Here is a 23,706-nt window from a genome sequence, read left to right on the forward strand (position 1 = left end):
TAGGATGTCTCTTCTTGGGAGGAGAAAGTGAGACTGGTGACTTTGCGCAGCCCTCCCTCACTCAAATCAAAGTCAATTGCAAGTCATGTCATCATCTTCCTGATGTCATGGTCCTCTTCGAGAAATAAGGACCACACATACACACACACACACACACACACACACACACACACAGTTTCTCCACGTGTTATAGCAGGGTAAGTCTCAGATGGGAGGTTAGTTCTTGGCCACCGGGCAGAAAGAAAGTCAGAATCTCCTGGTGTAGTGGATAGAGCAGTGGAGTCCAGAGTCAAAGAATCTGGGTTTGAATCCTGCCTCTACTCCTTATGACCTATGTGACTTTGAACATGTCATTTCCCTTCTCTGGGCTTCAGTTTCCTCCCTGGTAAAGTGAGGAGATTCGAGTAGATGATCACCAAGGTTCCTCCAAATTCTAATATCCAGTAACTCTGTAAGACTGTGATCTCACCTTAGAAGTTGACCATGCTTGCTTTGGCAGCACATATACTAAAATTGGAAGGACACAGAGAAGATTAGCATGGCCCCTGTACAAGGACAACACACAGAGTAAGGAAGTGTTCCATATTTTTATATCTCAAGGAAGCCATTGGTAGGAATAAAGTCCCAAAATATTCATAAAGCTCCAAAATATTCATAACAGCACCTTTTGTGGTGGCTAAGAATTGGAAACAAATCAGATGTCCCTCAATCGCGGAATGGCTAAACAAATTGTGGTACATGAATGTAATGGAGTATTACTGTGCTGTAAGAAGTGATGGGTGTGATGAATACAGAGAAGCATGAAAAGATCTATATGAACTGATGCAGAGCAAAGTAAGCAGAGCTAAGAGAACAACACACACAGTAATTACAGCAGTGTAAATGGAAAGAGCAATGGCACATCAAAAATTAAAATAAATGGAACAAAAATGGACCTGATGAAGAGATATGAGAAGACACCCTACAATTCACCCCTTCATGGAGGTCCACAGATGTTATACACCGTATGTGTTTCCAGACTTTTTTCAATGTATTAATCGGTTGTGCTAACTTTTTTCCTCTCTAAAAAAATACTATTTGTCATATGGTATGGCTCTTGGGGTGGGGAACACTTGGGATAACTGCGATGATGTAAGAAACAAAGAATATCAAAACAAGAAGAAGGAGGAGGAGGAGGAAGAGGAGGAGAAGGAGGAGGAGGAGGAGGAGAAGAAGAAGAAGAAGAAGAAGAAGAAGAAGAAGAAGAAGAAGAAGAAGAAGAAGAAGAAGAAGAAGGAGAAGAAGAAGAAGAAGAAGAAGAAGAAGATCAGAGTCAAATGGGAAACTCTAGAGAAACAAACCATCCCTATACCATGAGGCTATATTTCCAACATTTCTCTCCTGGGTCATACCTAGGGTACCCTCCAAAAGTCCCTAAGGGTCCTCATCATTCTCTTCCCGCCCCCACCTCACCTTTTTTGCAATTCTCCTTCTCACTCCTCAGCTTTTAGCAGTCACATATCTGCTCAACATCCTTCACTAGGTGCCCATTACCTACTGGATAAAATACACACTCCTCAACCTGCAGAAAGTTGGCTCCAAGCTACCTCTTCAGCTTTATTGCACATGCCTCCTCTCCATGCATTTTACCATACAGCCAAATAGCTTCTCATAGTTCCCTGATCTCACTCTATCTTTTCTCACCTCTGTGCATTCATGTAGGTCATTCCCTATGCCTGGAACCCACTCCTTCTTCATCTCAGATAGATGAACTTCTTCAAGGCTACTCCTCTACTCTGAAGCCTTTCCTGATGTCTGAAGCTGAAGGTGATCCCTCCATTCTCAAAATGGTTTCCAGCACTTGTTGGTATCCTTTGTTTCCCCAGTTGCGTGCTCTCTTGTGTCATAGTTATCTGTGCACATGTCACACCCACTTGGTACTCAGGGAGTCTTGAAAAAGAAAGTTCTTGTCACCAAGGTCCTTGGCACTGTCAGGTGGTTCAACATCAGAAATGGATAAGGTTTTATCAGTGGAAATAGCATTAAAGAAGATGCACTGCCATTTGCTTTGCTGCAGCGCCCCACCTCCCCAAGGGCCATAGGGGCTTTGCATCTGATTTGCAACTGAAACCTCTTGTATGTGTTCTATTCAATTACATTCATATACTATAATTTGTCCAGCTGTTCCCCAAATTATGGGCATTCCTTTCATCACCAGTTCTTTATCACCAAAAAAGTGCTGCTATAAATATTTTTGTATATAGGTCCTTCTCGTCTTTCTTTGATCTCTTTAGGATATAGACCTAGTACTAGCATCACCATATCAAAGGATGTGCATAGTTTAGTAACTTTGGGGACATAGTTCCAAACTGCTTTCCACAATGGCTGGACCAATTCACAGCTTCCCCAACAGTGCATCATTGTTCCTTTTGTCCCGTGGCCCTTCAACATCTGTCATTTTCGTTGCTGTTGTCAATTTTGCCAATCTGAAGGATATGAAGTAGAATCGCAGAATTTCTTTAATTTGCATTTTCTAATAATTAGTGATTTAGAACATTATTAATGGCTTGGATTTCTTCCTCAGAAAACTACATATTCCTATCCTTACCTTTATTTTTAACATATCTGTCCCTCTTCCTCTTCTAGAACTACCCCAACAAAAATAAAAACTAAAGAGAGAAAAAGCAGAGCAAAACTAACCAACACAACAAATATGTCTAATAGTGTAGTGTCTCACCTCCGCAAAGGACCACAGGGAAAGTAAAACATGTAACTCATAACATCTACAAGGGAATTACTGGGAAGATGTAGGAAGAATAGAAGTATAAAACCATCCCCCCCAAACTGGGACATACCCCACCCACTACTATCGTGATCCCCATGGAGAATGGACTCAAACTTAAAGTGACTGCTCATTATTCCTTCTACCAAGTTCACTCCTGAACAAGTCTCTTCCTTGTAGAACATGTGTCTTTATCCCCATTATACAGATGATAAAATTGAGGCTCAGAGATATAAAGTGACTTACTCAAGAACATACACTAATTTGAACTTATTTAGGAATCAAGGTGCGGGAATGATGGGCAGGTAGAGAGGAGGGAAGGAATGAAAGAATAAAATATTAAGCAATTTGGATCATTTTTGTTATTTGTGAGGAAGGATACTGGACAAATCTAAGGTCTCTTTGTGGTCTTATTCTTTTGTAGAAATGATAGAACTAACTGGAATTTAGTACTGGCAGGCTTTAGATCTCTTGAAGGTATTTCCTTTGTTGGGTACCTTCTCATAGCAGTGGAACACCAGAGATGAAATAGCCTCCAGATATCATATTGCCTAAGAAGGAAACTGAGTCCCAGAAAAGGAAATGACAGAGCAAGGTCACCCTTATTCCAGGAAGCTGGTAGACTACCTGGTCTTTATCATGTTTCCTCCTATAAAGCAAGAGATATCAATACTAAACAGAAATAGCATTAAAACATCATAAAGTAAGATTCCACCAATCTCTCTGAGTGGAGACAAGATTAGAAAAGGGAACACTTTGAGGAACTGGGATTTCATCTGTATGTGCACTCCCCTGGAGGCTGTCTTTATGGGTTATTCAAAAGACTCAATTCCAACATGGTAGGACCATAAAAATAAAAATAATAATAGCCTTTGGAACAGAACACTGACAAGGGCAAGACCTTCACTGGACCAATCCCCTCTCTCTTCCATCCCCACCCCCAACATCTATCTGGCCCTGGAGGGGAAGACAAGAGACGCCCAGCTCTATTCCCATCCCCATTCCCTGAAGTTCCAACCAACAGCCTTGGCTTGAAGGGATCTGCCTTTGTCAAAAAGCAGCTGAAAAATGGTGGGAAGGTGGCAGGACAATAGAATGGGGAATGTGGATGAAGCCATCCATCTTCTTTCTCTGGTGTGTTTTAATTAAAATACAGGAAAGGGGGAGGGGACCCTATCCCAGTAATTAGTCATGAGGTTGGGGGAACCTGAACTGACCTGGAGATAGGAAGGAAAAGCTTCTGGGTGAAAAAGAATGAAGAGGATTGTGTGCAGTCGGGCACGGTGGAAGATGCCAAACGTGTGGTTTTAGGGTAAATGCCAGTTTCTGAGGGCCTCGTGCCAACCCCTTAAGGAGCTGTGGTTTCTCCCTTGTTTTCTCCCCTCACCTTCTCTTCACATCTGGACCAGCTTCCTGTCTAATGGTTCCATCTCCTTCCCTGGGGCACCTTTCTCTCGGTCTCAAGGCTCCCTGCCCTCTCTGGGCCTGGAACACTCACACCGTAACTCCTTCTAGAGGCTGCTAGGTATCATGGTGGATAGAGTGCTGGGTCTGGAGTCAGAAACACCTGAGTTCAAATCTGAGCTCAAACACTTACAAGCTGTATGACCCTGGGTAAATCGCTTCCTGTTTACCTCAGTTTCCTCATCTGTAAAATGAGTTGGAAAAGGAAATGGCAAACCACTCCAGTATCTTTGCCAAGAAAACCCCAAATGGGGCCACAAAAAATAGGACACAACTGAAATAACTGAGCAACAACAACAAAATGGAGATAGCTGTCTCTGAGCCTCTAGGGATGCTGAGAGAGGGCTTTTGTGAGAAAAGGGTTTTGTAAACTTTAAGACACTATAGAAATGGGAGCTCATAGTTATGTCAACTTGAACAAGAAACTTAACTTCTCTGAGCATCAGTTTCTTCCTCTGTAAAATGGGCATAACAATATTTTCATAGCTTACATCACAGGGTTATTGGAAGGAAAATGCTTTGTAAACTGTAGATATGCAGGTAGTTATTTCACTCTCCTATATCAATGAGAGATAAAACAGAATTAGTGTTCTAAGGAGAAAAAAGAGAAAGAAAATTATTATTTCTCCACTAACCGAATCTTCTGTGCCAAACTGTGACATGGAGTTGATGCTGGCTCCAGATAATCCTAGCTCTAAAGCTTGGAAAGAACCTCAGAGGTTGGTTCGTTCAACCTCCCTCATTTTAGAGATAGACTGTAAGCTCCCTGAGGGCAGGAGCTGGGCCTTAGGCATCTTTAACTCTGTCCCCAGGAGATACTCAGGAAATATTTGATGAATGAATGAACCAGTAAATGAGTGAACACCAATGAGATAGGATCAAAAGTGCAATGCCAAAAAAACAAAAACAGAAAACCTGCTAACACAGCCAGGAATGAGGTCAGGCCAGCGCAGGCTGAAAACCCACTGAAAATTTCCAGTGTGGAGAGATTCCTCTCCACGTGAAGCTGGGGGATATCCAGGTTGACTTTGGCCAACTGATCCTAGAGCAAGGTCTTGGGAATAAGTTGCTAATCCCTATGGGAGCATCACCCCATAAAAATGGAGTCTCGTGTATCTGGTGCCCTGGCTTTAAAGATGCACTAATCTTTTCCCACCATATTAACCTGAGAAATATCTGTGAGCTGCAAAGCAGTCCTGGCTAGTCCTAATACAGATGCTAGAATGTCAGCCCTATAAGACAAAGACAAGAAATATGGCCCATTTCCATAAGGGATTTTATGTCAGGGCCTGGAAGATGGAAAGAATTGGGAGTCAGGAAGTCTGGGATCTAATCCTGAGGTTATCTTGGTGTGTGATTTTGAACAAGTCACCTTCCTTCCCTGTACCTTTATGTCCTTACCTGTAAAACGGTGATGGCAACACCTACTTTACCAATCACAAAAGGATGTTGTGAGGCTCAAATAAAAGTTGTAGGATATCAGAACTGAGAGGGCCCATAGAACAAAATTGTCAGAGCTGGATGGAAATTTAGGTTACAAAATGTCAGAACTGAAAGGGATCTTCCAGCTGCCTTTCTTTTTATTAATTGTAACCTTAGCACTTTTAGCACACTGGCTGGCATATAGCAGGTGCTTTACGAATGTTTATTGGGTTGGATTGGACCTGAGAACATAGACTGTCAGAGATGAAGAGGACCTTAGAACATGAAATGTCAGAGTTGGAGGGGACCTTAGAATGTTAGAACTTAGAAATCACTTCATCTGACCCTCTAAATTTATAGACACGGAAGCTAAGACCGAGATTGGGGAAGAATCTGTCCAAAGTCACGAGGCACGGTAATGGCAGACTTGTCACATGTCATTTTTCTGGGTACCAGACTACCTTTCTATCATAGGTGTGAAAGCTTCCTGAAAAGTTAAAAGTGCTTTATAGAAAGGTATTCTGATGTCATTTTTAAAAAGCTCTAGGTTTACAGTTGGGGCAGCTAGGGAGTACAGTGGACAGAGCACCAGGCCTGCAGTCAGGAAGACTCATCTCCTGACTTCAAATCTGACCTCAAACACTTCCCAACTGTGTGGCCCTGGGCAAGTCACTTCACCCTGTTTGTCTCAGTTTCCTCAACTGTAAAATGAACTGCAGAAGGAAATGGAAAACCCCTCCAGAATCTTTGCCAAGAAAACCCCAATGGGGTCATGAAGAATCAGACACGACTGAAATACAACAACAAAGGTTGGAGTTAGGACACCTGATTCAAATCCCCAGCTCCTACACTTATTAGCTGTCAGACATTGGACAAGTCACTTCCAGCCTCTGAACTTCGGTTTCTTCATTTGTGAAATGGGAGCCATTTCTTACATTGTTCACAGAGTTGTTATTATTTACAAGTGTGTTTTATTAATACAAGTGTAAAAGATTACTGCCACTATTTTGATGGCTCTCTTGGTCACTTATAGTGGGCTTATGGCTTTCTGGGAGGAGAGAAGACCCTGCCTAAAGAAAGATGAGGATGCTAACTAGGCTGACATCACCACCAGCCTAAACTCAGGCCAGGAAGAAGCCTTATGTAGCAAGTATTCTCTGGTTCTCTCTCCCAGAGCCAGATGCTACATGGCCCCACTTGGGGTTCTGGGTGTACTGAGGGGCATGTGAGCATCTCATATCTACTCCCATCAGCTCAAGCCCCCACTTTCTCTGTTGCCCCCACTCTTGGGTGCCATTGACTATCAATCCAGTTCCATTTAACTACTTGACATCAATTAGCTTTTAAGATACTTTGAAGATGCAACAAGAACAAAACTCCAAATATTTCCCCCAACACCTTAGGACCACACTCTTAGCTCAGTTTCTAGGTAGCATTAGTGCCACCAAGTTCATGTTCAAATATGGTATGACTGTCAGACCAGAGCTTATCGTTGTCATTACTGGTCCAGAAGGTCACTCTTAAAGACCATCTCTTGTTCCTCAGGACATCAAAGCTGTGATAGCTGCAAAACTCAGAACCCAGGATGCCAAGGCACCAGGATGTCCTCCTGACCTTTCAAAACTCACAAGGTCAGAGTCTCCAACCCCTTCACCCAAAGCAGAAAAAGACAGATGCAAAATCCAAATTCCTGGGTCCTTTCCTGAAGGCCACGTGGCCTGGGGGGTGGGGAGGCCCCTTACAGCACTGTCTGTCATCAGATGCCATGAGCAAAGGAGCTACAGAAATTCCCCAAGGGTGCTGAGGCCAAGAAGACGGGACAAAAATGGTTGATTCCAGCCATTTTAAAACTGTCCCCAGTTCTAACTAGCTACAGAGACAATTGAAAAAAACTCCTACTAATCACACGGTTAACGGACCAGGGACAGCTACAGGATGTCTATTCATGCTCCACATTCTCCAATGTCTGTCTGTCTTTGTAACCCTATGCACCCAAAATCCAAATATGGTTCTGAGGGTTTTATCGCCACTACTTCCCTTGATCATTAGTGAATCCATAGCCTGTCCCTGTGGGGACAGTTCTAGCTCCAGCTCTGTGGTTCCAGTCTTTAAGTGAAGGCTGCTGTCTTCTTTGTCATGTATTTTTCAAGTCCTTCCAAAGCTATATAGTTTCACCAGTGTGAGGGCTCCCCTTACCCTAACAGAATGCACATAACCTCCACCACATTGTGAGCTACTGTGGACAAAAAAGGACTTTTCGTGGAAGACAGCAAATACGCACTTTACTTTTTTTTTTACAATTATTTCCTCATCTGCAAAATGGTAATAAATATTTGTGCACTGCATAACTCTCAGGGGTTTTGGGGAGATAAAATGAAGTGTGGATGTGGATTTCAATACACGAGGGCTCCATGATGTCTTTGGTTCAGTCCATCAACATCTTCAGTCATTCCTGCTGAGAGACCCTTAATGGGCCTTTAAGACCCTGAATGGGTATTTAGTCACACCCTCAGCTGCCTGGAATTCCACCCATCAGACCAATGCTGCCCTCTCTCTAGTGATTCCTTAGCTCAGAGCTGCTCTCGCATCTCCTCACCCACCCAGTCACACCACAGCTAGTGTGTCCATATTCACCATATTTAGGAAGGATATCAGCAACCTGGAGTATCCAGAAGAGGACACCCAAGACAGTGAAAAGCCTAAAAGTCATATTATAATACAATTAATGTAAGGTACTTTCTGTTGTCAGTCATTTTTCAGTTATGTCTGACTTTTCATAACCCCATTTGGGGTTTTCTTGGCAAAGATCCTGGAGTGGTTTTCCATTTCCTTCTCCAGCTCATTTTACAGATGAGTAAACTGAGGCAAACTGGGTTAAGCGACTTGCCCAGGGTCACACAGCTAAGAAATGTCTAAGGCCAGATTTGAATTTAGGAAGATGCGTCTTCCTGACTCCAGGCCTAGCACTCTATCCACTTCACCACCTAGACAGTCCCTGCCCTCAAAGAGCTAACGTTTTGTCAGGAAAGCCAACCTGTACATTGATATGTAGAGACCAAAAAAAACATTTTTTGTTTTTTTGCCCAGATCTGTGATTTCATCAGTACAGGGAGTTCCCAGAGTGGAACCTTCTCAAACAGATGCACAACTTCTCTGTCTTAGAGCAGGGTCCGTGATCCTGGAGATAGATTCCAGAGACTCTGTGAACTTGGATAGGTAAAAAACGGTGTCTTTGTTTCCAGATGACTGGTTTGCCTGTATCCTATATTTTTTTTCACTTTGTTCATTTAAAACCATGGCTCTGAGAAGGGGTCCTTGGGCTTTACCAGACTGCCAAAGGGGTCCTTGATTGAAAAAAAGTTTAAAAGCTCCCAATCTACAGGGTTGCATGGGGCCCAGAAGTGTTGGGTGGCTTAGGGTCAGACAGCCAATAGGTGTGATACACAGCCATGGCCAGTTCTCTATCCATTATAACTCACTTCCAAAAGAAGTACAAGATAATTTGGGGCAGAGGGAGACACCGGCTGGCCTTCGAGGAGAAAATGGTGCTTGGAATGAGCCTTGAAGGAAGCCAGGGATTCTAAGAGGTGAGAAGGGAATGGATTCCAGGCATGGGAAATGGCCAGTGCAATGACATGGAGGCTAAAGATAGAGGGCCCTATCAGAGGAACAGCTGAAGGCCAGGTTGCCCAGTGAGCGAAGGAAAGTTATGTATAAATCGAGTTGGAAAAGTATGTTGGAGCCGGGCTTTGAAGGGCTTTGAATGCTGAACAGCTCTGGGGGTGGAGAAGGTCATGCAGCAGGGGCAATAGCAGCAGCAGGAAGCTCCTGAAGCTGCCTCCAGAGCTCCAGCGTCAGTGGCTTCCCGAGTCCCTGGCTCACACAGTGGGAGGAATCTAGCAGCAGATCAGAGCGGGAATGCAAGGAGCGCTTTGTGGGCACAAAGGCAGATTCTCTTTCTGTGCCCTGCTTGGATCTGAACTGTGATCCTGGTTGGCAGTTCTTGGGGGAGGAGGAGCACTGCTGTGACAGAGCCTGGGGTGATGGTGGAGAAAAAGTAGCTCTGAAAACAGCAGTGCTTGGGCCCTAAAGCTTGGGACAAAGTACTCTCTACTCTACAAGCAGTCATATCCTGACAAAAAGCTCAAGGGTCAAGTAGTTGGCTGGGAACATGAACAGGCAGTGAAAATGGTCACAGATTCAGACTCAGATTCACACTCAAACTCTAGATTCCTTTTTTGGTGACAAAGAAGTTCAAATCATATAGCCAGAAGAAGTCAACAAAGTCAAAGAGCCTACATCAAAAGCCTCCAAGAAAAACATGAACTGGTCTCAGGCCATGGAAGAGTTCAGAAAGGATTTGGAAAAGCAAGCTAGAGAAGTAGAGGAAAAATTTGGAAGAGAAATGAGAGTGATGCAAGAAAACCATGAAAAACCTAAAGAGACCTAAAAAATACCAAAGAAAATAACACCTTAAAGAATAGACTAACTTAAATGGCAAAAGAGCTCCAAAAAGCCAATGAGAAGAATGCCTTGAAAGGCAGAATTAGCCAAATGGAAAAGGAGGTCCAAAAGACCACTGAAGAAAATACTACCTTAAAAATTAGATTGGAGCAAGTGGAAGCTAGTGACTTTATGAGAAATCAAGATATTATAAAACAGAACCAAAGGAATGAAAAATGGAAGACTGTGAAATATCTCATTGGAAAAACCACTGACCTGGAAAACAGATCCAGGAGAGATAACTTAAAAATTATTGGACTACCTGAAAGCCATGATCAAAAAAAGAGCCTAGATATCCTCTTTCAAGAAATTATCAAGGAAAACTGCCCTGATATTCTAGGACCAGAAAGTAAAATAGAAATTGAAAGAATCCACTGATTGCCTCCTGAAAAAGATTCCAAAAAGAAAACTCCTAGGAATATTTTTGCCAAATTCCAGAGTTCCCAGGTCAAGGAAAAAATACTGCAAGCAGCCAGAAAGAAACAATTTGAATATTGTGGAAACACAATCAGGATAATACAAGATCTAGCAGCTTCTACATTAAGGGATTGAACGGCTTGGAATATGATATTCTTGAGATCAAAGGACCTAGGATTAAAACCAAGAATCACCTACCCAGCAAAACTGAGTATATTCTCCAAGGCAAAATAAGGATTTTCAATAAAATAGAGGACTTTCAAGCTTTCTCAATGAAAATACCAGAGCTGAACAGAAAATTTGACTTTCAAATACAAGAATCAAGAGAAGCATGAAAAGGTAAACAAGTAAGAGAAATCATACGGGACTTACTAAAGTTAAACTGTTATGTTTACATTCCTACATGGAAAGATGATGTGGGTAATTCAGGAGATCTTTCTCAGAATTAGGGGAGTTGAAGGGAATATAGACAGAGGGCACAGGATGAGTTCAATATGAAGGGATGATATCTAAAAAAATGAAATAAATTTAGGGGGTGAGAGGAATATATTCAGAGAGGGAGAAAGGGAGAGATAGAATGGTGTAAATTATCTCACATAAAAGTGGCAAGAAAAAGCAGTTCGTTGGAAGGGAAGAGGTGGCAGGTGAGGGGGAATGAGCAAATCTTACTCTCATTGGATTCAACTTGAGGAGGGAATAACATGCACACTCAATTGGGTATCTTACCCCACAGGAAAGTAAGGGGAAGGGGATAAAAAAGGGGGTTGATAGAAGGGAGGGCAAATAGGGGGAGGAGGTAATCAAAAGCAAACAGATTTGAAAAGGGACAGGGTCAAGGGAGAAAATTGAATAAAGGGGGACAGGATAGGATGGAAGGAAATATAATTAGCCTTTCACAACATGAGCATTGTGGAAGGGTTTTGCATAATGATATTTGTGTGATCTATGTTGAATTGCTTGCCTTCCTAGAGAGGGTGGGTGGGAAGGGAAGAGGGGAGAGAATTTGGAACTCAAAGTTTTAAAAGCAGATGCTTAAAAAAATTTTTTTAAAAATTTGCAAGCAGCTGGGAAACAAGATATATAGGGAATAGGGAATAGAAATCTATCCTGCCCTACAAGAAAGTAAGGTGTGAAAGGGGATGGGCGTGGGGGGGGGGGAATAGGGTGAAAGAGGGGAGGGCTGAGTGGGGAATGAGGCAATTAAAGATATCTATAGCCATATGAAAAAATGCTCTAAATCACTATTGATTAGAGAAATGAAAATCAAAACAACTCTTAGGTACCACATGTCTCCTGTCAGATTGACTAACATGACAAAACAGGAAAATGATAAATGCTGGAGAGGATGTGGGAAAATTTGAACATTGTTACATTGTTGGTACAGTTGTGAATGGATCTAGCAATTCTGGAGAGCAATATGGAACTATGCCCAAAGGGCTATAAAAATGTCCATACCCTTTGACCCAACAATACCACTTCTAGGGCTGTATTCCAGAGAGATCACACAAACGGGAAGTGGACCAGTATGTACAAAAATATTTATAGCAGTTCCTTTGTGGTGGCAAAGAATTGGAAATCAAGGGGATGCCCATCAATTGGGTAATGGCTAAACAAACTGTGGTATATGAATGTAATGGGATACTATTGTGCTGTAAGAAATGAAAAGGAGATGGACTTCATTATAACATGGAATGACTTATACGAACCGATGCTGAGTGAGGGGAACAGAACCAGGAGATCATTATACACGATTACAGACACATGGTATCTGTAAGGACTAACTTTTATAGACTTGGCCCTTCTCATCAATGCAAGGTTTAAAGACAGCTCCAAAAGACTAATAATGGAAAAGGCTATCCACATCCAGAGAAAGAATTACGGAGTCTGAATGCAGATTGAGGAAACCTATTTGCTCTCTCTTTTTTTTTCCCTTCTTTTTTGGTTTCGTTTCTTCTTTCTCATGATTCTTTCCATTGGTTATAATTCTTCTTTACAACTTGACTATTATGTAAATAAGTTTAATATGAAGGTATATATAGAACACATATAGGATTCCACCCCTCTTGAGGGGGAGGGGGGAAGAAAGGGAGGGAGAGAATATTCAGAACTCAAAAACTTGTGGAACTGAGTGTTGTAAACTAAAAATAAAAAAAAAATAGTAGTGCCTTTAGAGAAATTTGGAAGAGGAGAGGGTTTGGGGATGGGAGCTCTTGATGAGTTCTCTTTGAGACTTGGGAAGTTTGAGATGTCTACAGGGTAATTTAATATGAGAGGCCTGCACTCCCTGACCTCCAAGGTTCCTTTCAGGGTTAAATCCTATGAATACTTGCACTGTCTCTTCCCTTGGTGTCAAGAAGAAAGGGGTTTGAGATGAGCTGGAGAGCTGGAAGCATGCTTCTGGTCGTTATCTCTGTAGTATCAGGCTCCCTTTGGATCTTGTGAAGGGACCAACTGGGAAACTCACAGTAATGGATTTCAAAATGCCGAGCTAAAGGTCCAAAAGCCATTTGTCAGAGAGACCCCCTCGTAGGAACTAAGAGGAGGAACTGGAGCCTCTGCCCTCCACTTAAACCCTCCACAGACCAGCTGGTAATTATCATTAGGAAATGTTGTCTTCATTACAAATGACTTCAGGAAATATCCTGCACGGCTCTCTGTCTGTCTCCCATCCACCCGGGAATGAGGCGGGTGATGGGGGCTTCTGTTCCCAGATCCCTCGGGATTGAGGAAGACTGATTCCCCTGCCACACACACACACACACACACACACACACACACACACACACACACACACTCACACCCCGGAGTGGGAGGGGGTGTTTCAAGGCTTTGATTCAAGCTAAACCCATTTAGACTCTTCAAAGCTAATCTCCGTCTTTCCTTCCTTTCTTCTTCTCTGCTCCTCACCGACTTCAAAAAGAAAACCCTTTGCCTGTTGAAATAAGGCACTACCAGGGTTGGATCAGGGCAATACTAACAGAAAAGCCCTATGGGAGTCAGAAGACCTGAGTACTAGCTCTAACACCAGCCCTGCAGCTTTGGGTATATTGCGCCCCTCTCTTGTCCTCAATTTCCCCATCTGTAAAATGAAGGTAGTATTTACACAAAGTGAGTCGTTGCAATCCCTTTCATCAGGAAGTTTGGGGGTGGGGGCAAAGGAGGTGCCTTCGCAGTGAGGGCAGTTGGACTAAATCAGGGGTAGAGAACCTCCGGCCTCGAGGCCACACGTGACCCTCTAGGTCCTCAAACTCAGCCCTTTGACTGAAAAGGGGCCACACTTGAGGACCTAGAAGGCCACATGTGGCCTTGAAGCCCCAGGTTCCCCAGCCCTGGACTAGATGCTCCCTGAGGGCCCTTCCAGGCCAGAAAATCTCAGATTCTACAACTTTCAACGCAATAGGTAATAATAATAGCTAACATTCACATAGCCCTTACTATGGGCCGGGCACTAGGCTAAGCGGCTTATGATTAGCATCTCATTTGATCCTCACAACAACCCTGAGAGGTAGGTGCTATTATCATCCTATTATTATCCTCACTTTACAGATGAGAAAAGTGAAATAAACAGAGGTTAAGTGACTTGCCCAGGGTGACACACCTAGTAGGTGTCTGAAGCCAGACTCCAGGCCCACAATGTACTTCTCTCAAGATCCAAGGAAGGCTTGACCTTGATGCCTGGCACGGGAGCTCACTCACTTAAAACGCTTGAAGATATTATGTTTGGTTCTAGTGCTAGCTCTCTCACACTAGGCTGCTGAATGGCTTTGGCCCAGTCCTTCCCCTTTTCTGGCTCCCTCCTCCCTAACATCAGAGGACTCAGTCCAGTGGTTCTCAAAGCTCCCTCTCAGCTCTGACATCCTGTGTTCTATGTTCTAAGGTCCCTCCCAGTTCTAGAGCCCATTTTCTTAATGGTAACTATTATTGGTGGTAATCATAGGTGCTCCAACATCTCCAACGTGATTGGATGATTAGGCCTGACAGGCTGCAGTTTGGGTTTGACAGGTCACAGGTGCTGAGGCTGAATCTCAAGCATGACCATCGGGTACTGCCCACCCCCATAATCACATGCTTACAATAACCCACAATTACCTTTCCTCACCAGGCTCATCCGACAGCCTAATGATGCCTGAGGGGCTTATAAAATTATTTGCTGTATATATTGCAATAAGGAGGCCCCAGGATTCATTTCCTCCAGCCTGTAACCTTTGATTTTCTCTCTAATGAATCAGGATTAAGGCTTCAGGCAAAAAGGAAGGCAGAGTGGAAGAAATCCGCTGTTCCCTCCTTCATCCTTTCTGACCAGAGAGACAATAGCTTCATGTGGGGAACTATGGACCCATTTGAAAAGAATCATTTTTTTTACCTCTTGGCTGTCGTCCCCTCAGCCCCTTCTGCCTAGAAGTCTCTTCTGAAGGGGTCAGTAAGAGATACATTGGGGGAAGGCAACTGTGACATACATAAAGATGAACATGATGCTGTACCAGGACACTGCTTGACCCTGGATGTAGTTAACCTCCCCTAACCTCCTTATCTGTAAAATGGAGGATAATCATTGCACCTGCCTCCTGGAGTTGTTGGGGGAATTAAGTGAGATAACGTTATGTAAAGCACGTTGCAAACCTTAAATCCCAATGTGAAGTATCATTATCATCGTTATATTATCATTGTCCCAGCACTGCCTCTAAGCACCTGAGGCTTCCTTCCCCGGACCGGGTGAAATTAGTTCACCAAAAAGTACTTCTTAAAAGCCTGCTCTGTGTGTCAGGGACTGAGCTGGCCGAGGAAACACTGTTCTAGGTGGCAAAAGTGATCTCTCCTCACCTAAGATTTCTCCCTTTAGTCATAGCTGTGTGTGTGTGTGTGTGTGTGTGTGTGTGTGTGTGTGCTCACATGCACTTCTGACTTTTCCCTATTAGATTTTATGCTTCCTGAAGCCAAGGCCAGTCAACAAGTGATTTTTAAGGGCTCCCTGTGTGCCCAGCACTGTGCTAAGTGCCTGCTAATGTTGATGCTATCCTTGTATGCCCAGCAGTGGGGAGACAACACCCTACTCTCCGTGTAGCCTCATAGGCACAGAGAGCATCAGGACCCTGTACAGCAGCCCTCATTCTTAGTGCAAGAAAAGACAACACTGCCTCTCTTGGCTGTCGCATCACACAGCGCTGAACCTCTCAAATCTTTTCTTTTTTTTCCACAAGAACTATTGTCTAGCCTCACCTCCCCTATTTTTTTACCTGGGAAATTGGTATTTTTGTGCATGAATATAGGACTTAATATTTTTCCCTATTAAATTTCATCCTAGGCGTGTTGAATCATTCTAGCCTTTAGCTGCTATCCCTCCTAATTGTGGGTCATTTATAAACTTGATGAGCATGCCACATAAGCCTTCGTCCAAGGCCTTGATAATAAAACTAAATAGCACTGAAATCACCACCACCAGATCTCTGCCTGCTCCAGGAGACCTCCTTCCAGACTGAACTCAGTGGCATAATACTTGCAGTCCTTTCACCACCACCACCACCACTACTACTACTTGTACCGCTGTTTCTGCTGCAACTACTACTACTACTGCTGCTACTACCACTGCTACTACTACCACTACTACACTACTGCTGCTGCTAGTACTACTACTTGCCCAGGGTCACACAGCTGGTAAGTATCTGAGGTGGGATTTGAACTCAGGTCTTCCTGACTCCCAGTCCAGTACTCTATCCACTGTACCACCTACCTGCCTGTACACAGTAGAGGTATCCAAAAGGAATGGAAATCCATAAGAACTGTCTCCAAGGTGCTCTTCACAGCTCCCCTCTGCACTAATTTCTAAGCCATAGCTCTGTCTTCCTCACTGTCTTTTGAACTCAAGATGATTAGCTAGATAGTTGATTGTTCTCATTCAACTCATCCAACACTTAATAGATACAAACCATTGTGACAGAAAGAAAAATGAAATGTTCCCTGCCCTCAGGGAGCTTACGTTCACATTACGAGGTTCTGTGGCCAGAGGACCTGGGTTCCAATCCTGTCTCTGACATTTACTACCCATGTGACCTGGGGAGGATCACTCGACTTCCCTCGTCCTCCGTTTCCTCATCTGTAAGGTGAGGAGGTTAGACTAGATAGGCTTCTAGCTCTAAATCTATGACTTGGTTCTAGCATTGAGAAGCATCTTGGCTCAGTCCACTGGGGCTGGGGCCACCTGCTCTTCCTCTCCCTGTACCCAGACATGCAGTTTGGATGGGGATCAATCCTGGAAAACATGACTTTATTGAGAGAGGGGATCCCTTTTCTCATATTCATTGACTCATCAAGTCAACTATCCTGGTTCCCAATGGAATTATTTTACTTTTCCTAGGATCTCCCCCAAATAGGGCAGGATGGGGTGGGAGGGACTGGCAACAAAGGTACCCAATATACAATATGAATTGGGTATGGTGCAGGTAATTTATTTCAATGCACAAAAAGGATTGCTACATATAAGGAAATACAGTGTTCATTAACAGAATTAGCAGAATTAACAGGATTGAGTAACTTAATTTATAATTACAGATGTAATCTGCTAGGATTCTAGTATTTAACCCCCACAGAACACAGAGCAGTGTATAGAATCGCTAAGTAGGCATTTTATGTTTCTCCTTATCTGGACACTGTCCAAACAATTCCTAGTATGTATGTGCTGGTTAAAAAAAAAACAAACAATTCAGGCTTGGGTGATTTTTCTTTCCAATGGCCATCTTCAATGATTCAAAAGCTACTCCTGCTGCCAGGAATCCAGGAGCTCCAGATCTTTCCAACTCACAAGGTTGTTTCTGATTCCATCCATGGCAGGGTACTTGTCTGCCCAAGATCAAGAAAGAACAAATATAAAGAAGTATCTGGGAGCCCCACTGCAAACCCACCTACTTATAGCTACTGTCCACATAAGGAGGAATCACCATGATCACCCTCACCAGTGCCACATCATGACATCGGCCAAGAAGGCAACTAGAAAGGGAGGTAGAGAAGGGGCAGGAGATAGGTTTTGTACATCCTCTGAGTCATCAGCTCTTCCAGATCCACAGACAATTAAAGGACTCTGTCATCCCAGAGTACCAGCCCTTAAGCTCTGAGTCATACCTAGCCAGATGAAGTACCACACACACACACACACACACACACACACACACACACACACACTACCGCAAGCTTCCACGTGGTTACCTGGAATCAGAAATGGTGATTGAGTATGCCACACAGGGGGCAGCTAAATAGCACAGTGGATGGAGCACTGGGCTGGGGTTCAGGAAGACTCATCTTCTTGAGTTCAAATCCAGCCTCAAAAACTTACTAGCTGCACAAGTCACTTAACCCTGTTTGCCTCAGTTTCCTCATCAGTAAAATGAGATGGAGAAGGAAATGGCAAACCACTCCAGTATCTTTGCCAAGAAAATCTCAATTGAGGTCATGAAGAGTCAGACACAACTGAAATAATTCAATAAATGATCCACTCAGAGCAGGGTGGGGGGGGGGGGCGGCACTACTAGTCATCCTAGAAAATTAAGGAATCATGGAACCTCAGAATTGGAAAGGACCTTAGAAGTCATCAGACCAGCCGCCAGCCTGTTACTAGAATCTCTCCTGAAATATCACTTGTAAGGGGTTAGTTTGGAAGGACTTGTTTTGAGTGGTCCCCATGCCGCCTCCTTGTGATTCCATGAACCATCTTTTCATCTACCTGCTCCAGAATCTTGCTGAGGAAGAACACCAACCTCATCTTTCTGTGACTCGAGGTTTTTCTTCCTCTCCTTCTCTTTATGAAAATCAGGATATTGTCACTTAACTAATTCCCACATAGGAGTCCAGTCTCCCTAACCAGACCTTGAATTCTTCAGGGAAAGCACCAACATGTGCTTCTCTTCAGCCTCCCCAAGACTTGGAGCTCCCGAGGACAAAACACAGAACCCTCTGACTCCTCCAAACTGGAGCTCCCTGTGGGCAGGGATTAGCTCTTTTCCCTCTCAGTTGTTCCATTTTAAAATTCTGAGTGAAGACTCTGAGTAAAAGATTCTTCAAGGGTTTTCCAGCCCTATGAAGACCCTCAAAGCCAACTTGGAAAGTCATGAGCCACAGGGTGACTCAAGGCTCTTTGCCTTGAACCGAAAACCCCCAATCACTGTCTTCCAAATGGATTTCAGTAGGCCCCATACATGGCCAACCTTTGATGTCCAAAACCTCTTCGTCTCCCCCAAGTCTTGGACCCAGACACATGAGGGGTTTTTGCTGGCTCTTGATGGAAGAGTCATTGCCAAGGGCTGTGGGTTTGCTCTGCCTTCTGTTGTTGGCTGAGGAGCTGAGAGTTGAGGGCAGGAGAGGGGGTCTGGCCCTTCCCCAAGAGGTCACCACATGAAGGGGAGCCACAGAGGGCCATGCTCAGGCTGCAAGCTGTGATTGGGGTTGATGCTACAGGGTGGGAGCCAAATAATATTTTTCCAATGAGCATTCTGGAAGAGGCCTCCACTCTCTGATTTCTGTGCTTTATCTCAAACTCTGGTGAGATGGAGCCTCTCAATGCAATTCACAAGATCATGGCTCTAGAACTAAAAGGGTGCTTTGAGTCCAGCTAGACCCACCCCCACATTTTACAGTTGAGGAAACTAAGATTCAGTGAAGAAATTTGCCTAAATTCACACAGGTGGTAAGTGATAAAGCCAGGATTCAAACCCAGGTCCTTTCAAGAAATATGCATTCAATTCCCTGCTGTGTACAAAGTCCTGTGCCCCAAACTGTCCTGTCTCCCCTGAGGTTCTTTGTGGAAGACTATGATCTAAGATTGGAAGGGCAGGGTGGTGCCAGATTGTGGGAGGCCTTGACTACCAGGCTAAGGAGAAAAGGGAAGCCACAGATAGTTTCTTCCCTTCTCTCCTTTCCTCTCCTCTTGTCTCCCTGCCTCTTCCTTCTCCTCCTTTCTCCCAGGTTAGGTTGTGCAGATGGACAAAAAAGAACCCTTGGCCAGAGCTGGATAGTCTGGAGCTGGCTAAAGGAAAGGAAGGAGCCTCGATTCCTTTCATACAAGCTGCTGCCTTTTCCCAAAGAGATGTCCCATCTTTGACTTCCACTTCAAAATACCCTGTGTCCACTGAACTGGATTCACCCCCTAGCCCTCTTCCTTCTTGGTGGAGAAGGGGTCTGATAGAGAGAGAGCCTCATGCTCCTAGGACCTCGGAGGACATTGGAAGTTCGGCAAGCTTCTAGAGCTGAGGGACCCATAAAAGAACATACTGTTTGTAAAACTAGTAACTATAACAACTTCCATTTCCATTGTACTTGAAGGTTTGCAAATCAATCCCCTCATAGCAAACCCACAAGATTGGTTTGTATTATTGTCATCATTTTAGAGATGAGGATACTGAGGCTCACAGAGGTTAAATGATCTCCTCATGGTCACACAGTGTGGATGAACATCTCAGACAAATTCTAAGTGAAGCCCTGGAAGATAATAGTAATCACTGACATTTCTGAGCTACTTTTCCTTTTTTGGACTGAACAAGAGATTCATTAATATAAGATATAGATTGATATAGAGACATTTCAGAACTTACTTAGCAATCGTTGGTCTTAAAGACTTACCTGGAGCAATCGATCAATAAACATTTATTAAGCATCTACTATGTGCCAGGCACTGTGCTAAACACTGGTGATACAAGAGGCAAAAGACAGTCCCTGTCCTCAAGGAGCTTACAATCTAATGGGGGAGACAACATGCAAACTAATATAATGCTAAGTAAGCTTTATAGAGGGTAAAAGGAAATAACTAAAAGAGGGAAGGCCCTGGAATTAAGAAGGGTTGGAGAAGGCTCCCTGTAGAAGGCAGGATTTTAGTTGGGACTTAAAGAAAGCCATAGAGGTCAGTAGAGTTAAGGAGAGAGCATTTCAGGCATGGAGACAGCCATAGTAAATGCCTAGAGCTGAGAGATGGAGCACTGAGAGGTTATGGGACTTACCCAGGGTCACACAGTCAATGTGGCTTTTGTCCAATCACCAGTCACATGTTGCCAAGACCCAGTCCTGGATTACTTCTTCAATATATCACATTCTTTCCTACTCTCACACTGCTGAACAGAGCTGGGGGAGGTCATGTATCGTTACTGACTAGGTCCAATACTGGACTAGGTCCAATGGGTCTATTGTGTTGTCGGATTTCCCCTGAGCCCTCATTACAACTAAGTAATCATTCTGCTCTTCCCAAATGGATTTTCTAACTCTCCACAATGGTTGACTCCTATAATGGATGAAGAGGTGGTCCTTCTAGCCAAGGTCAAACCTTCTAGTTTTACTCTTGATCCCATCCCCTTCTGTCTTTTTGAACAGTTGTCTCCCATTTTCATTCACTCTTTACCTCTGTTCTTCTGTCTCTCCCTGGTTGCTACCTCCTTCCCTCCTTTAGACATACCCAAGTCTCTACCATTCTTAAAATAAACCTCACGGCTATCCCTGCTGGCTCTTGTCCCTCTCGCTTCAAGTGAAGCATGGATGACCACTTATAAGCAGGAGTTGGACAAGATGGCCTCTGAGGTCCTTCCCTGCTCTGAGATTCCAGCATTCTAGAACAACATTCCTATCAATCATAAACTAGCTAATGGACTCATTAGCCTACTTAGGAAGCAGGTCCCTGATTCTGCCTCTAGGGACAAAGAAAATCATTTGTTTATTGAAAACTCTACTGATAGGATAAGAAAGGAAGTGATCTAAGGAGGAAAAATCTTTGTATCAAATTTCTTTGATAATGGCTTGCTATCCAAGATATATAAATTATATGTACATATCTATGTACATACATACATATACATATATATCTCCATATATCTATGTCTAATAGCCAATCTCCAGTAGATAAAAGGTCAAAGGATGTGAACAAACATTTTTCAAATGAATAATTGTAAAATGCTCCAAATCACTAATAATAAAATAAATGCAAATCAAAACATCCACAGGTTTCATCTTACACCCTGCAAATTAGCAAAGAAGACAAAAAAACGTCAACAACTAATGTTGGAGGGGTTAGGGAAGGATAGGCATGATAATATATTGTTGGTGGAACTATGAAATGGTATGACCATTTTGGAAAGCAATTTGGAATTACAAAAAGTAACTAAAATGTCTAAACCCTTTGACCCAGAGACTCCATTACTGAGCTTATACCCCCAAGGAACTGATTAATAAGAAAAAAAAGTCCCCATATCCTCCAAAACATTTTTAGCAGCATTTTTGTGATAGCTAAATGTTGGAAACAAAGTAGGTGCTCATCGATTGGGGATTGGCTACTCAAATTGCGGTACATGAAGGATATTATTGTGTTGTAAGAAATTATGTGTGTGATGAATACAAAGAAACACGGAAAGATCTACCTGAACGAATACAGGGTGAAATGAGCAGTACCAAGAAAACAACATACATAGTAACTACAACAATGTAAATAGAAAGGACACCATGCCAAAAGATCAAAAATAAATGTAACAAAATTATAAAGGTCAAGTGGGACTCAAATGGAGAAATATGAGAAGACATCCCCCAACCTACCCTTTGTGGAGGTGGGAGGTCCACAAGTGTTACACAATGCACAATGGACACATTTCTCAGACATTTTCAACGCATCAATCAGTTATGCTGACTTTTTTCCCCTCTTTTTCTTCTCTAAAAATGTCATCTGTCATTTAGGAAAAATCTCTGGTAGGGATACTTGGGATACACTAGTGATGTAAGAAACAGAAAATGTCAATAAAAACTCATTTAAAAGGAAAAAAGACAATTTTCCTGGAGTAGTGGTGCACGTCTATAATCCCTGCTACTCAGGAAGGCTGTGAGGATGGTGGATCATTTTAGCTCCAAAGTTCTAAACTGCAGTGGGCTAAGCCAATCAGGTATCTGCACTAAGCTTGGCACCAGTGTGATGACCCCCAGGAGAAGGGGATCACCAAACTACATGGGAGGAAGGGGAGCAAACATGGGCAAATTGGCCCAGGTCGGAAACATAGCCTGTCAAACCTTCCATGCTGATCAGCTTGGGGGAGAAAGGGAGACCCAGTGAGAAAGAGACCTCAGTTCTTCTCGGCTCCAAGTCCAGTGCCATCTCTATTATGCTCCCTAGGAAAGTGAGTCACATTCAAGACCGCACTCTGCTTTGACTCAGCATCTTCTTTCCCTTCCCCTGGCCTCAGTTTCCCCATCTGTAAAGTCTAGCTGGTCTCTAGTATCCCTCCCAGCTCTGACATTGTGTCCTCAGTTCTCCCTTGGCTCTAAAGTAGGTAACTTGTGGTTCTTGAAGGCCATAACACACATGATCCCCTAGCTTGGATTGCTTGGATCTCAGCTTTGTGGGACATAAGTCTATATGTCAGCATGGACAAAGGAAGCTGGAATTGGAATGTAGGGCAGCCATAAACAGCCAGCCTCATGGCAGAGCCAGGGGCCAAGGTATCTATAATAAGCCAGAGGGAGGCCGCATAGGCAGCTTCCAGCAAAGTGAGGGTTTGGGGGTTGGCTTTCACTCCAATTGAGATTGGCTTACCAGGGCCAGCTCTTCTAGTGCTAAGTAGGGCTGAGATGGAAATAATTCATGGCTAAAGAGAGGCAGATGTCCACTCCCTTCAGCCCAGGGAGCAAGGTTACTTGTGGTGGTTAGAAGAGGGGCTACTTTAAATATCTCCCCTTGGCATTCAAGGCCCTCAACTATCCCCCAAATCCTAGCTCTCCAACTAGGACCCTCTTTTTCAGACAGGCCCATCTCCTCCCTACCCCTAGCATGTGAAACCTCTAGGTTGTCTTCCCCCATTTCCCTAGTTAGTAATGACAATCCCCCCAGGGCCTCATATGAGACTTGTTTCACGTGTTTATAATACGCATGATAGAGAGCTCTGGCCTTGGAATCAGAAGAACCCTGAGATCAAATCCTCCCTCTGTCACAATCTGGCTAGGTTACCCTAAGCAAGTCATTGACCCTTAGACTGCCCCCGGCAACTTTCTAAGATTGTAAATTGCAGGTCAAGTGCCTATCTGCATTGGAGGAGAGAATTTCTTCCTCTGGGAGTTCTCTGAGCCAATAAAATAATAAGTCCCAGCCCATCCCAGGCCACAGTTCATTTTTCATGTAACATTCTGTGTTAGGG

General features: G+C 43.6%; 1 non-coding gene across 1 annotated transcript; it reads left to right on the forward strand.

Moving 5' to 3' along the window:
• The first annotated feature begins 487 nt into the window (after window positions 1-487).
• Window positions 488-590, forward strand: LOC118855612. Its single transcript, XR_005010781.1, has one exon. It is a non-coding gene; the product is annotated as a U6 spliceosomal RNA (small nuclear RNA).
• The last annotated feature ends 23,116 nt before the right edge of the window (window positions 591-23,706 follow it).

Source organism: Trichosurus vulpecula, chromosome 6 (genome assembly GCF_011100635.1).
Source record: "Trichosurus vulpecula isolate mTriVul1 chromosome 6, mTriVul1.pri, whole genome shotgun sequence".
NCBI lineage: Eukaryota > Metazoa > Chordata > Mammalia > Diprotodontia > Phalangeridae > Trichosurus > Trichosurus vulpecula.